Raw genomic sequence first — 15658 nt, 5'->3', positions numbered from 1 at the left:
GGGAGTTGCTAGGGGCCTCTCAGGATACCTCTCCAGTCAGTGCTGGGGCCTAAGACCTCGTGTTGGGTCGAGGCCGTTACCTGAGGATTCCTCTCCAGTGCTGACATGGATCTTTGCGTACTTCTGGAGGCTCCACAGGGGAGTCAGTCCTCATCTCGAGTGGGGACAGAGACGTCCACTTTCCTCGCGAGCTGGAGAATCACTGTCAGGCTTCCCGTCACATTGATTCAAGGATATGTGGCTTTCTCTCCACGCTTTCCCAGGAGGCTTTCCCACAGTGCTGTCACACGTGGCATCATGGTGTGAGTCAATATTGCGCCTGAAAGTCGAGGCAGTGCAGGGAAATCAGGTTCCTCTGGAGTGGAGTGAGACATTTGGTGGACTTTGGGAATGTTGGCAAGACCACTGGCATTCCACTCGACATTCTTGTGCAGAGAGCCTCCTCTTGAGATGCGATGGGAAGACCGGGAAGCCTTTCCCGATGTAGCATGGAAAGGAAACCTCATCTCGAGCTACGAGGCAGAAACAGGACTTCTCTTGATGTTGGCGGGACCCTCGGTGTTCCTCTCGAGTGGAGACGGGTATGTCGGGAACTTCTTGAGTTGCAGCAAGTGTTTGAAGGACCCTTTCGAAGTTCAAGAGGGAAGATTCGATTTGCCTCGAGATGCCTCAGCAGAAAAGGGCCTCATCTCACCTGGAGGGGAGAACCTTCTGGATTTTCTCGAGTTGCGGCGGGTCCATCTTGAGTTTCAACGGGGTTCTCAGGGACCCACTCTCCTGGCCTCAGGAAAGGCCAGTCTCCTTGCGAGTTGCGAGGGGCCTCTCGGGATTCCTCGCCAGTCAGTGCCAGGGCCTAAAACCTCGTGTGGAGTCGAGGCCAGAACCTGATCAATACTCTCCAGTGCTAACATGGATTTGGGGCATTTTTGAGGCTCCACAGGGGAGTCAGTCCTCATCTCGAGTGGGGACATGCACGTCCGCTTTCCTCCCGAGCTGTAGCAGCAGTCTCAGGCTTCCCGTCGCCTTGATACAGGGATCTGTGGCATTCTTTGGAGGCTTTCCCACTAGGCTTTCCCACAGGGCTGTCACACGTGCCACTGTGGTGTGAGTCGATACTCGGCGTGAAAATCGAGGCACTGCATGGTAATCTGGTTCCTCTGGAGTGGACTGAGGTATTTAGGGGAGTTTTGGAATGGTGGCACGACCCCTGGAATTCCTCTCGTCTTTCCTGTTGAGAGCACCTCCTTTTGAAATGTGACAGGAACGCCGGGAATCCTTTCCCGACGAAGCAGGGAAAGGAACCCTCATCTCGAGCTATGAGGCGGAAACGGGGCTCCTCTTGATGTAGGCGGGACCCTCTTGTTCCTCTCGAGTGAAGACAGCTATGTCGGGGAACTTCTTGAGTTGCAGCAAGGGTGTGAAGAACCCTTTTGAAGTTCAAGACGAAAGGTGTTATTTGACTCGAGACTCCTCAGAGGAAAAGGGCCTCCTCTCGCCTGGAGGGGAGTACCTCTTGGATTTTCTCATGTTACTGCAGGTCCCTTTCGAGTTTCAACGGTGACCTCAAGTACACGCTCTTATGACCTCAGGAAAGGCCAGTCTCCTTGCAAGTTGCGAGGGGCATCTCAGGAATCCACTCCAGTAGGTGACAGGGCATAAGACCTCGTGTGCAGTCGAGACTGGAACCTGAGAATTCCTCTCCAGTGCTGACATGGATTTTGGGGTACCTCTGGAGGCTCAACAGGGGAGTCAGTCTTCGTCTCGAGTCAGGACATGAACATCCGCTTTACTCCCGATATGTAGTAGCTGTGTCACGCTTCCCGTTGCATTGATACTGGGATCTGTGGCTTTCCCTCAAGGCTTTCCCACTAGGCTTTCCCACAGGGCTGTCACAAGTGCCACCGTGGTGTGAGTTGATACTCCGAGAGAAAGTCGAGGCAGGGTAGGGAAATCAGGTTCCTCCGGATTGGAGTGAGACATTTGGGGAAGTTTGGGAATGGTGACAAGACCTCTAGAGTTCCTCTCAACTTTCTTGTGGAGAGCGCCTCCTCTTGAGATGCGACGGGAACGCCGGGAATCCTTTCCCGACGAGGCAGGGTAAGGAACACTCATCTCGAGCTAAGAGGCGGAAACGGGGCTCCTCTTGATGTTGGCGGGACACTTGGTGTTTCTCTCGGGTAGAGTCGGGTATGTCGGGGAACTTCTTGAGTTGCAGCAAGGGCGTAAAATACCCTTTCGAAGTTCAAGAGGCAAGGTGTGATTTGCCTCAAGATGCCTCAGCCGAAAAGTGCCTCATCTCGCCTGGAGGGGAGCACCTCCTCGATTTTCTAGAGTTGCCGCAGATCCCTCTGGACTTACCACGGGGACCTCAGGGACCCTCTCTTGTGGCCTCAGGAAAGGCCAGTCTCCATGCGAGTTGCCAGGGGCCTCTCAGGATTCCTCTCCAGTCGATGCCGGTGCCTTAGACCTCATGTGGAATCGAGGCTGGAATCTGAGGATTCCTCTCCAGTGCTGACATGGATCTTGGGGTACTTCTGGAGTCTCCACAGGGGAGTCAGTCCTCATCTCGATGGGGACATGCACGTCCGCTTTCTTCCCGAGCTGTAACAGCAGTGTCAGTCTTCCCATCACGTTGATACAGGGATCTGTGGCTTTCCGTCGATGCATTCCTACGAGGTTTTCCAACAGGGCTGTCACACGTGCCACCGTGGTGTGAGTCAATACTCGGCATGAACGTCGAGGCAATGTAGTGAAATCAGGTCCCTCTGGAGTGGACTGAGACATCTGGGGGAGTTTTGGAATGGTAGCACGACCCCTGGAGTTCCTCTCGTCTTTCCTGTGGAGAGCATCTCCTCTTGAGATGCGACAGGAACTCCGGGAATCCTTTCCCAACGAAGCAGGAAAGGAACCCTAATCTCGAGCTAGGAGGCGGAAACGGTGCTCATCTTGATTTTGGTGGAGCCCTTGGTGTTTCTCTCGAGTGAAAACAGGTATGTTGGGGAACTTCTTGAGTTGCAGCAAGGGTGTTAAGGACCCTTTCGAATTTCATGAGGGAAGGTGTGATTTGCCTCTAAATGCCTCAGTGTGAAAGGACCTCAAGGGTTCCTGCCACAGTTCCAAAAGTCCTCTAAATGTCCCACTCCTCTCCAGAGGAACCGGATTTCCCTGCACTTCCTCGACTGTCAGGCCGAGTATAGACTCACTTCACGGTGGCTCGTGAGACAGCCCTGTGGTAAAGCCACGAGGGACAGCCTGAGATCCCTGAGTCGACTCGACGGGAAGCCTGAAGCTGCTGGGACAGCTCCGGAGGAAAGCTGATGTGCATGTCTCCAATCCAGGAGAGGCCTGACTCCACTGTGGAGACTCTAGAGGAACCACAAGGTCCATGTCAGCACTGGAGAGGAAACCTCAGGTTCCGGCCTCGACTCCACACGAGGTCTTAGTACCCGGCACTGACTGGAGAGGAATCCCAAGAGGCCCCTCGCAAGTCACATGGAGACTGGCCTTGCCTGAGGCCACACGAGTGTGTCCCTGAAGTCCCCATCATAATTTGAGAGGAACCTGCCGCAACTCGAGAAAATCCAGGAGGTTCTCCCCTCCAGGTGAGATGAGGCCCTTTTCCACTGAGGCGTCTTGAGGCAAATCACACCTCCCTTCTTGAACTTCAAAAGGTCCCTTCACACCCTTGCTGCAACTCAAGAAGTTCCCCGACATAGCCATCTCCACTCGAGAGGAACACCAAGGCTCCCGCCAAAATCTAGAGGAGCCCCATTTCCACCTCATAGCTCGAGATGAGGGTTCTTTTCCCTGCTTCTTCAGGCAAGGATTCCCGGCATTCCCGTCGCATCTCAAGAGGAAGCGCTCTCAACAGCAATGTCGGGAGGAACCCAGGTATCATGCCAGCAATCCAAAAGTCCCCGAAATGTCTCAGTCCACTCCAGAGTAATCTGATTTCCCTGCACTGCCTCAACTTGCACACCGAGTATCAACTCACACCATGGTGGCACGTGTGACAGCCCTGTTGGTAAGCCTCGAGGGAAAGCCACAGATCCCTGTGTCAATGCAATGGAAGGCTGACAGTTCTGCTACAGCTCGGCAAGAAAGCAGACGTGCATGTCTCCACTCGAGACGAGGCCTGACTCCCTGTGGCGACTCCAGAGGAACTGCAAGATCCATGTCAGCACTGGATAGTCATCCTCAGGTTCCGACCTCGACTCCACACGAGGTCTTATGCCCCGGCACTGACATGAGAGGAATCCCAAGACACCCCTCTCAACTTGCATGGAGAGTGGCCTTTCCTGAGGCCACACGAGCGGGTCCCTGAGGTCTCCGTCATAACTCGAGAGGAACCTACCCCAACCCGAGAAAATCCAGGAGGTTCTTCCCTCCAGGCGAGATGAGGCCCTTTTCCGCTGAGGCGTCTCGAAGCAAATCACATCTTTCCTCTTGAACTTCAAAAGGGTCCTTCACACCCTTGCTGCAACTCAGGAAGTTCCCGACATACCAGTGTTCACTCGAAAGGAACACTGAAAAATCCGCCAACATCAAGAGTGTTATGCCCAGTGTCCAAGTTCCCAAATCTGAGAGATAATAAGACCTCCACAACAATTCAAAGAATAAAGTTGTTTATTGCTAGCTCGAGCTAGGGTTCAAGTCTCATCCATCACAGTGGAGTCTTGACGAGAGCCCCGAGATCTGAATCACAGCTACCTAATTACAGGTTATCCTTTTTCTCAGCAATAGTGTAGTTGGTGTGTAGTGATTGACACAACCTTGGGTCATCTGGGTGATTAACTCAACCTTGGCATCATCGGAGGGAACTTGGTGTCACTGGGGACCTTGTTGTCAACGGGGACCTTGGTGGTGCTTCCTAGAATTATGACTCATGCCTACAAGAACCTGAGTCAACAGGCCTAGTGTGGCCTGTTGAGCCTGTCATAGCTCAGGTCAGGTCCCAACATTCCCCCCTGTCTTTTGATCATATAGAAGAATCTTCCTCTTTGTTTTGGGGCAAGGCCTGGTATTGTTGCCTGAGTACGAGTAGTTGGACTGTATTAATACGTTCCTTTATAAAAGTTACAAGTTGTTTAGTATAAATGGGCCAAAAGTGAGTATTAATAATAGAACCATAAGAGGCCCCACCAGGGAGGAAATCAGTGTTCTTAGCCATGGAGATTGTTGGAACCAAGTCTCAAACCATCCGTGTTGGGCTTCTCGCTCTCTTTTCCGTTGGGCTAGTCCTTCCCTTACTTTGGCCATAGATTCTCTCACTACCCTGGTGTGGTCTGCGTAAAAACAGCATTCTTCTCCCAGAGTTGCATAAAGCCCCCCTTGTTGCAAGAAAACCAGATCTAACCCCCTTCTATTCTGCAAGACTACCTCGGACAGGGAAGCCAATGACCTTTCTAGGTTACTAATTGACTCTTCTATGTGGGTAATGTCTTCATCTATAGCTGCCCGCAACGACGTAAACCCTTGGCGTTGGAGGGACAAGGCCGCTATCCCGGTTCCTGCTCCGGCAATCCCAAGGCTGAACATGGTTGCTAATGTGATGGCCGTAATGGGCTCTCTCTTAACTCTGTTTCCTGCCAACTGATTTCATATTTCTCCAGTCCAATAGCTATACATAACTTCTTCAGGGTGGTATAACATCTTGGGCACGACTGCCACCAATATGCAAAACTCCCTATTTTGATTAAAAACTGAGACATGTAAGCATGCAGTCAGTCCGGCATGAGAGCAGACCCACCAGCCCCCTGCCTCTGGCACAATCCATTTTGTCTTATCTAACTCTGTGAGCTCAGCTGATCAAGAGCACAAGGGAGATTTCTCTGGTGGGACTTTACCTACACAAAGTCCTTCTCCCCACACTTCTCTCATTGTGAGGCTTACCTTTCATTCTCCCCAGTGGCATTTAGGTGGATCTATGCTAGTGGTCAGGCTGTAAGAAGCATTTAAGCCTATTGCTTCATAATAGGGAGGGTATAGAGTGTAACAGAGCCAACAGGATTCAGTTGCTTCTGGGTTGGTTTGGTTTAGGGTTGTATAGGCTGCCCTAACTAATTTCCATCGACCAGGTTGGGACCTATACTATGCACCTGTGTTGGCTCTATGATCTGGCTGACAATTATAATTCCTCCAAAATACCCATGGGTCCATTGGGCACTAGTTTGTATTCCCCAAGACAGACGGGAAACCCAAGATCTCTCTTTTCTTGCAGTCTCTTGATTCTCCAAGGGCTTGGGCCAAGGGCCCTGCAAACAAGAAGTTGAGTAGGTCTCGGTTTCCTACCTCCCAAAGCCATTTTCCATCTTTAGAAGTTACACAACTCCAAGACTTAGGGAAGTAGTCCTGTAGACCCCCACAAGTCTTCCAGTTGCTCCTTTGGTGGCCAGGACATGACCAGAACCCATAAAGTCGGAGGAGACCCTTTGCCCAGGGTACACCCACCACCTCTTTTAGGTCAAAGTACAGATCTGGTGACCAGGTGTTCGGGGGATGTGTTCCTGAGGTTGTTAAGCACCTCTCACGTCAGTCCGTTTTGAAGTTTCCAGGTGATCTTGGCTGGCTGGTGCAGGTTTCCACTGGTGGCTCCTGGGTCGAGGAGGATGGTCACCAACAGGAGGGTCAGGGTGATTCGTCTGAGTCCTGTTGACGGGTGAGCTTTATCTTTAAAGGGTTGGAGGGATGTGGTGTCACCTTCCATTTTCTCTGGGCCTTTTCTTGTTCCTCCGGAGTGTCACAGTGCACGTGGTTACATTGCACCCAAGGTCCAATGCCGTCGACCTTCAGGGCAGTAGGGGTAGTAAGAACAACATAAGGGCCCTTCCATCTAGGCTCTAATGTCTTGACTTGATGCCGTTTGCCCCAAACACAGTCCCCCGGACCAATGTTGTGTGAAGGAATTGTTCCCTTCTCTTGGCTTTTGTGGATTTCTTTGAATAAAGTCCAGATGTGCACATGCACCTTGCTTAAGGCCCATAGAGCTTTTTGGAACTGCCACAATGAAGGAGGCGGCTGGATTCTTCCCTCGAAGATAGGACACACTGGAGGGGGCCCCCTATAAACAATTTCAAAGAGGGCTAGGTTTAACTTGTAGGGGGTATTACATGCTCAGTAGAGAGCGAAGGGAAGGAGAGTCACCCAGTCCCCACCAGTCTCTATTGCCAGTTTTGCCAAAGTTTCTTTTAGAGTCCGATTCATTCTTTCTACCTGTCCTGAGCTCTGGGGATTGTATTCACAATGTAGTTTCCAGTTGGTTCCCAGAGCTAAGGCTAGTCCCTGAACAATTTGACTCACAAAAGCAGGTCCATTATCAGAGCTAATGGTTACCGGCAGCCCTAACCTAGGCACTATCTCTTCTAGGAGTTTTTTAGCTACCATTGTTGCTGTTTCCCTCTTAGTGGGATATGCTTCCACCCACCCAGAGAAAGTATCGACCAGAACTAACAGATAACGGTACCCATACTTGCCTGGCCTTACCTCTGTAAAATCTATCTCCCAGTGTTGTCTCTGCCTCTCTCCCTGGTACCTTATACCCGTGTGCTGTCCTTTTCTTGGTCTCATCATCTGGCACACCTTACAGGCACGGAGTATGTCTTGTATAGTTGCCTTTTGTCCGTGAAACCGCAGACGCGCTGTCTGTAAGAACGTTAGAGTCTTTTTCTCTCCCAGGTGGGTGGTCTGATGTAGGTGCGTGCAAAGATGTCGACCCAAGTTAGCCGGAAGCAACAAGTTGTCATTTTGGTCTCGATACCATCCATCTTTACCTGCCGGACAGTTGGCATTCTCTTGAATCCAAGTTAGATCGGAAGAGGAATACTTGGGGGTCGGGGGCAGGGTTCCCATTCCCGAGGGTGGCAATCCCACAGTCAATATGGGGGTTTTACAGTCTCTGAGGCCTGCTTCCCGGGCTGCCACACCGGCAGCATGGTTGCCCCGAGCCTTGATATCTTCTCCATTTTGGTGTCCTGAAACATGTACTATGTACACGGCTCGGGGTCGGTGGACTGCTGCTAGGAATCTGCGGATCTCAAGTAGGTTTTTAACCTCTTTTCCCTCTGTTGTTGTAACCCCCCATTCTCTATATATTGGGCCCTGAATATGCACTGTTTCAAATGCATGCCAGCTGTCGGTATAAATGGTGATCTTTTTTCCTTCTGCCCTTTCCAGCGCCTGTATCAAGGCTATTAATTCCACTTTCTGGGCGGATGTCCTAGGGGACAGAGCTTCAGCCCAGATGACCCTTCCAGAGTCATCCACAATGGCTGCCCCTGCCCTTCTTTGTCCATCTTTCACAAAACTACTTCCGTCTGTAAACCATACCAGTTCACTGTCTTTTAAGGGCACATCTTTTAGGTCTTTCTGTATGGCCGTCACATTGGCCAATATCTCACCACAATCATGGAGGGGGCCGTCTTTCTTCGGGGCAGGCAGGAGAGTGGCTGGGTTCAGGAAGCAGGGCGTCTGAAAGTGTATCCTGGGGGTATCCAGCAGCAAGGTCTGGTAATGGGTTAAGCGGGCATTGGAGATCCACTTACCTGGTGGCTGCTTGAGAATACCTTCTATGGCATGGGGAGTGTAGACCAGGAGCTGTTGTCCATACGTTAACTTGTCAGCATCATGGACCAGGAGAGCAGTGGCTGCGATGATTCAGAGGCAGGGTGGCCACCCCACGGCCACTGGGTCCAGTCTTTTAGAGAGGTAGGCTACAGGTCGCTTCCAAGGCCCCCATTGCTGCATCAAGACTACCTTTCCTACTCCCTGTTTTTCATCCACAAACAGTTACAAGGGCTTAGATGGGTTAGAGAGAGCAAGGGCCGGGGGTTTCAGCAGAACCTGCCGAAGTTCTTGAAATGCCTGTCTCATTGGCTCAGTCCAAGTCCAGTTTTTACTCTCCCTGCTCCCTTCAGACAATGGCCGGGCCTTTTCAGCAAACCCCAAGATCCACAGCCTGCAATACCCAACAGTCCCAAGAAATTCTCTCACTTGACGAGGAGTTGCTGGCTCAGGGATCTGCAAAATAGTCTCTTTCATAGCCTGTGTCAGCCATCTCCGCCTCTGCTTTATCTTATATCCTAAGTAGATGACCTTCTGTCTAGCAATTTGGGCTTTCTTTGCACTAGCCCGGTATCTCAATGTCCCCAAAGTTGGGAGGAGGTTGCCTGTCACCTCTAGGCATGCCTCCTCGGTAGCTGCGGCTAGCATAAGATCATCCACATACTGCAACAAGACAACGTTGGGGTGATCAGCCCGGTACTCACGGAGGTCTTCGCCCAGAGCCTCATTAAATAGTGTTGGTGAATTTTTGAAGCCCCGTTTGTTGACTTCACGAAGATCTTGGACTGGTCTAAAGTCCATTCCCCCAGGCTTTTTCACAGGTAACGGGGGAGTTTTCCATGGAGATCAACACCTTCTGAGAATCCCTACCTTCAAGAGCTGCTTGATATGTGGCGTGATTCCTCGTTGGGCCTCCAGACTCAGGGGGTACTGTTTCACCCGTACAGGGGTGGCATCTGCTTTCAGTTCAACAATGATGAGGGGGTCTCTGTTTGGTTAGTCCTATTCCCGCTGTTTCTGCCCAGGCCAGAGGGTATTTTTGGACCCAAGGCTGCACATTAGGGTCAATAGCCATGGGGGGCCTCGGCTGGTACAGTCTATATTCGTCCCTCAGCACAAAGGACAAAACCTATATAGGGTGTCCGGTCCCATTCATAACTGATATCCCTCCGTGGTCAAAGTGGATTTGTGCATTGACCTTCGATAATAAATCTCTCCCAAGTAAGGGATCCTGGCATTCTGGTATCACAAGAAATGAGTGGGACACTCGCTGGGCCCCCAAGTCCACCTGACATTTAATAGTCCATCCATATCATTTAGTTCCTGTGGCCCCTTGTACCTAGCTGGTCTTCTCGGACATTGGTCCATCTTTCCGGTTAAGGACTGAGTATTGGGCCCCCATGTCCACCATGAAGCCGACTGGTTTCCCCTCCACATGTATAGTTACCCAGGACTCAGGGAGGGTGGCTGAGCCCTGATCCCCCCTAATCACTATCATCTCCTGCATATAAGATGTGGGCCCCTGGGGAAGGTGCTTCTTCCCTGGTGGGCTTTTCCCCCGTTTTTCTTTTAGGGCACTCTCTTCTCCAGTGTCCTCGCTCCTGACAATATGCACATTGGTCCTTTCTTAGTCTCTTTCTAACTTGCTTTCTTTCGTCTCTTGGCCTGACTTCATTAGTTCCCTGAGAATCAGCTCCCTGTCTTACTCCTGCAAAGAATATTTGGGCTAATTCTTTCTGATTCCTGCAGTTTTCCTCAGCCCTGAACTCTCTCTCTTCCCGTCTAACACGTTCTTCTCTTTCCTCTGGAGTTTCCCTATGGTTAAAAACCCTCTCTGCTGCCCTCACCAGGTCTTGCATGGGTTGTTCCCCTAACATCTCTATTTTCTGCAGTTTCCTACTGATATCCGGGGCTGCCTGATTCACAAATGCTAGCATAACTGCCGTGCATGACTCATCAGCCTGTGGGTCCATGGGGGTATATTGCCTAAAAGATTCCATTAATCTCTCTGTTGGGACCTGACCTGAGCCATGACAGTCTCAACAGGCCACATGAGGCCTAAGCCTCAGGTTCCTGTAAGCATGAGTCATAATTCTGGGAAGCCCCACCAAGGTCCCTGATGACACCAAGGTCCCTGATAACACCAAGGTCCCCGATGACACCAAGGTTAAGTCAATCACCACAATGACCCAAGGTTGAGTCAATCACCACACACCAATTACATTATTGCTGAGACAAAAGACCGCCTGTATATAACCAGCTGTGATTCAGAGCTCGGGGCTCTCGTCAAGACTCCACTGTGCTGGATGAGACTTGAGCCCTAGCTCGAGCTAGCAATAAACCCCTTTATGCTTTTGCATTGCTGTGGACATCTTAGTCTCTCAGTTTTGGGGACTTGGACACTGGGCATAACATTTGGGGGCTCGTCTGGGATACCTTTTAACTGAAGGAAATAACATCCTCCCAGCAGAAGTGGTTCCTTAACCTGAAAGAGGTCGACCCAGCTGGCATAAGGCCGAGGCCCAGCATTGTGGTGGGAAGGCGGCTGGCTCTGTGGACACCTTGTTGGTAAGATAACCTCAAGGGAAAGGAAGTTTCAGGGGGTGCCCAGGAAGACCTAGTGCTGTGCTCTCGGCTGATGTGTATTTGTTACCTGTTTGCCATGTCTGTGTGAGTGCCAGCATTGTCTCTGCTCTTTGTGTGTTCATTTTGTCTCCTGTGTTCTTCTCTGTAATCACGGGGCAAGCAACTTCTACTCCTTTGTCCCTTATGAATGACCACTTTTCTGATTTTAAGTCTAGAGCACAAAATCTATCCGTGTTGGTGAAGAAGAACAAACTGATGACTTTGTGTTCTGCCGAGTGGCCTGCCTTTGATGTTGGCTGGCCGCGAGAGGGAACCTTCAGCCTGCCAATTATTCAAGCAGTTAGAGAGAAAGTGCTTGCTCCTGGCCCGTCTGGACACCCAGACCAAACTCCCTATATTTTGGTCTGGCAGAATTTGGTAGAAAATCCACCGGCCTGGCTGAGACCTTTTATTCTCCAGCCCTTTACTTCCCCTTCCCCCACTTCATCTATCCCACAGGTACTTGTTGTGAAAACATCCAAAGAGGAAGAACACACAGAGTGCAATGGCCAAATAAAGCCGGTATTCCAGGAATCCTCACTATATCCTAACATAATTGACCTAGAAACTGATCTCTCCCACCCCGCTATGCGCATATGCCTTTGCCCCCTCAGGTACCTCAGATTTGGTCCGGAGGAACACGAAGGGATACCAAACCTTCGGCCCCAACCCAGGAAGGGGGCCCCGTCCAGGGAACTCGAGGAAGAACTAGGGGAGAATATGTCAGACAAAATTAACCTGGAAGACCCCAGCTCCATGGTCCAGGCACTTCCTTTTCAGACGGGGACAGCCCGCCTGGACAGGGCATGAATGTACCAATACTGGCCCTTTTCCATTAGTGATTTATATAATTGGAAAACTCAAACCCCTTCCTTCTCAGAAAAGACTCAGGGCCTCATTGACCTTTTAGAATCCATTATTTTCACCCATAACCCCACTTGGGATGATTGTCAGCAGCTATTACAAGTGCTTTTAACCACAGAGGAACTCGAACAGATAATGTCGGAAGCATGGAAGAATGTTCCAGGGGTAGATGGGAGACCTTCGACGCAACCTAATCTGATTGATGAGGGATTCCCCCTGACGCAGCCCCGATGGGACTTCGAACGCGCTGAAGGAATACCACCAGACTCTTATGGCTGGACCCCAAGCAGCCGCCAGGAAACCAAAAAATTTGGAAAACGTAAATCTGGTTAGACAGGAGCCAATGAGAGCCCGGCAGCCTTCCTTGAGAGATTAGTGGAAGCTTTTAGGCAGTATACCCCCATGGACCCACAAGCTGAAGAGACGCGCGGCAGTTGTACTAGCATTTGTGAATCAGGCAGCCCCGGATATCAGGAGGAAACTGGTGTGAGTCGATACTCGGCATGAAAGTCGAGGCAGTGCAGGGAAATCAGGTTCCTCTGGAGTGGACTGAGACATTTTGGGGGCTTTTGGAATGGTGGCACGACCCTTAGTGTTCCGCTCGACATTCCTGTTGAGACCAACTCCTCTAAAGATGCGACGGGAATGCCGGGAATCCTTTGCCAAGGAAGCAGGGAAAGGAACCCTCATCTCGAGGTAAAAGGCGGAAACGGGGCTCCTCTTGATGTTGGCAGGACCCTCGGTGTTCCTCTCGAGTGGAGACGGGTATGTTGGGGAACTTCTTGAGTTGCAGCAAGGGTGTGAAGGACCCTTTCGAAGTTCAAGAGGGAAGGTGTGATTTGCCTTGAGACGCTTCAGCGGAAAAGGGCCTCTTCTCGCCTGGAGGGGAGAACCTCCTGGATATTAACCAGTTGTGGCAGGTTCCTCTCGAGTTAAGACGGGGACCTCAAGGACTCAATCTTGTGGCCTCAGGAAAGGCCAGTCTCCATGCGAGTTGCGAGGGGCCTCTCGGGATTCCTCTCCAGTTGGTGCCGGGGCCTAAGACCTCGTGTGGAGTCGAGGCCGGAACGTGAGGATCCCTCTCCAGTGCTGACATAGATCTTGGGGTACGTCTAGAGTCGCCACAGGGGAGTCACACTTCGTCATGAGTGGAGACATGCATGTCTGCTTTCCTCCCAAGCTGTAGCAGCAGTGTCAGGCTTCCAGTCGCGATGACACTGGGATCTGTGGCTTTCCCTCGAGGCTTTCCCACAGGGCTGTCAAACGTGCCACCATGGTGTGAGTTGATAGTCACTCTGAACGTCGAGGCAGTGCAGGGAAATCAGCTTCCTCTCCACTGGACTGAGACAATTGGGGCACTTTTGGAATGGTGGCACGACCCCTTGAGTACCTCTCGAATTCCCTGTTGAGAGCGCCTCCTCTTGAGATGCGACGGTAACGCCGGGAATTCTTTCCCGACCAAGAAGGGAAAGGAACCCTCATCTCGAGCTACAAGGCGGAAACGGGGCTCCTCTTGATTTTGGCGGGACCCTCAGTGTTCCTTTCGAAGGGAGACAGGTATGCCGGGGCACTTCTTGAGTTGCAGCAAGGGTGTGAAGGATCCTTTCGAAGTTCAAGAGGGAAGGTGTGGTTTGCTTCAAGACGCCTCAGTGGAAGAGGGCCTCATCTCGCCTGCAGGGGAAAACCTCCTGGAATTTCTCAAGTTACAGCAGGTTCCTCTCGAGTTACTATGGGAACCTCAGTACCCGCTCGTGTGGACTCAGGAAAGGCCAGTCTCCATGCGAGTTGAGAGGGGGCTTTAGGCATTAATCTCCATTCGGTGCCGGGGACTAAGACCTCATGTGGAGTCGAGGATGGAATCTCAGGATTCCGCTCGAGTGCTGACATAGATCTTGGGGTAACTCTGGAGTTTCCACAGGGGAGTCAGGCCTCTTTTAGAGTGGAGACATGCAAGTCCGCTTTCCTCCCGAGCTGTAGAAGCAGTGTCAGGCTACCAATCGCGTTGACACAGGGATCTGTGGTTTTCCCTCGAGGCTTCCCACAGGGATGTTACACGTACCACAATGGTGTGAGTCGAAACTTGGCGTGAATGTCGAGGCACTGCAGGGAAACCAGGTTCCTTTGTAGCGGACTGAGATATTTGGGGAACTTTTGGAATTCCGCCACGAACCCTTGAGTTCCTCTCGACTTTCCTGTTAAGAGCGCCTCCTCTTGAGATGCGATGGAAATGCCGGGAATCCTTTCCCAACGAATCAGAGAAAGGAAATCTAACCTCGAGCTACGAGGCGGAAAAGGGGCTCCTCTTGATTTTGGCGAGACACTCGATGTTCCTCTCGAGTGGAGACGGGTATGTTGGGGAACTTCCTGAGTTGCAGCAAGTGTGTGAAGACCATTTTGAAGTTCAAGAGGGAAGGTGTGATTTGCCTTGAGACGCCTCAGCGCAAAAGGTCCTCATCTCGCCTGGAGGGGAGAACCTCCTGGATTTTCTCGAGTTGCTGCGGGTCCCTCTCGAGTTACAACGCGGACCTCAGGGAAAGCTCGTTTTGCCTCAGGAAAGGTCAGTCTCCTTTCAAGTTGCGAGGGGCCTTCTCGGGATTCATCTCCAGTCATTCAGGGACCTAAGACCTCATGTGGAGTTGACAACGGAAACTGAGGATTCCTCTCCAGTGCTGACATGGGGCTTCGGGTATCTCTGGAGTCTCCACGGGGGAGGCAGGCCTCGTCTCGAGTGGAGACGAGAACGTCCGCTTCCTGCCGAATTTTAGCAGCAGTGTCAGGCTACCATCGCATTGACACAGGGATCTGTGTCTTTCCCTCGTGGCTTCCCACAGGGCTGTCACTCGTGCCACCAAGGGGTGAGTGGATACTCACCGTGAAATTCGTGTCAGTGCACGGAAATCACGTTCCTCTGGAGTGGACTGAGACATTTGCGGGACTTTTGGAATGGTGGCACGACCCCTGGAGTTCCTCTCGACTTTCCTGTGGAGAGCGCCTCCTCTTGAGATGCGACAGGAACGCCGGGAATCCTTTCCCAAAGAAACAGGGAAAGGAACACTCATGTCGAGCTACGAGGTGGAAACGGGGCTCCCTTTGATTTCGGCAGAACCCTCGGGGTTCCTCTCGAGTGGAGATGGGTATGTCGAGATACTTCTTGAGTTGCAAGGTGTAAAGGACCCTTTCGAAGTTCAAGAGGGAAGGTGTGATTTGCCTTGAGATGCCTCAGAGGAAAAGGCCTCATCTCGCCTGGAGGGAAGAACCTCCTGGATTTTCTCGAGTTGCAGCAGGTTCCTCGCGAGTTACGACGGGGACCATAGGGACCGCTGGTGTTGCCTCAGGAAAGTCCAGTCTCCATGCGAGTTGAGTGGGGCCTCTCCAAATTCCTCTCCAGTTGGTGCATGTGCCAAACACCACATCTGGAGTCGAGGCCAGAAGCTGAGGATTCCTCTCCAGTGCTGACATGGATTTTGGGGTATCTCTGGAGGCTACACAGGGGAGACAGGCCTCGTCTCGATTGGAGACATGCACGTCCGCTTTCCTCCTACGCTGTAGCAGCAGTGTCAGGCTTCCCGTCCCAATGACACAGGGATATGTGGCTCTCCCTCGATGCTTT

The sequence above is a fragment of the Oryx dammah genome, unplaced genomic scaffold, assembly GCF_014754425.2.
Source record: "Oryx dammah isolate SB20612 unplaced genomic scaffold, SCBI_Odam_1.1 HiC_scaffold_26, whole genome shotgun sequence".
NCBI lineage: Eukaryota > Metazoa > Chordata > Mammalia > Artiodactyla > Bovidae > Oryx > Oryx dammah.
The sequence above is the reverse complement of the archived record's forward strand: the minus strand, read 5'-3'. Positions refer to the sequence as shown.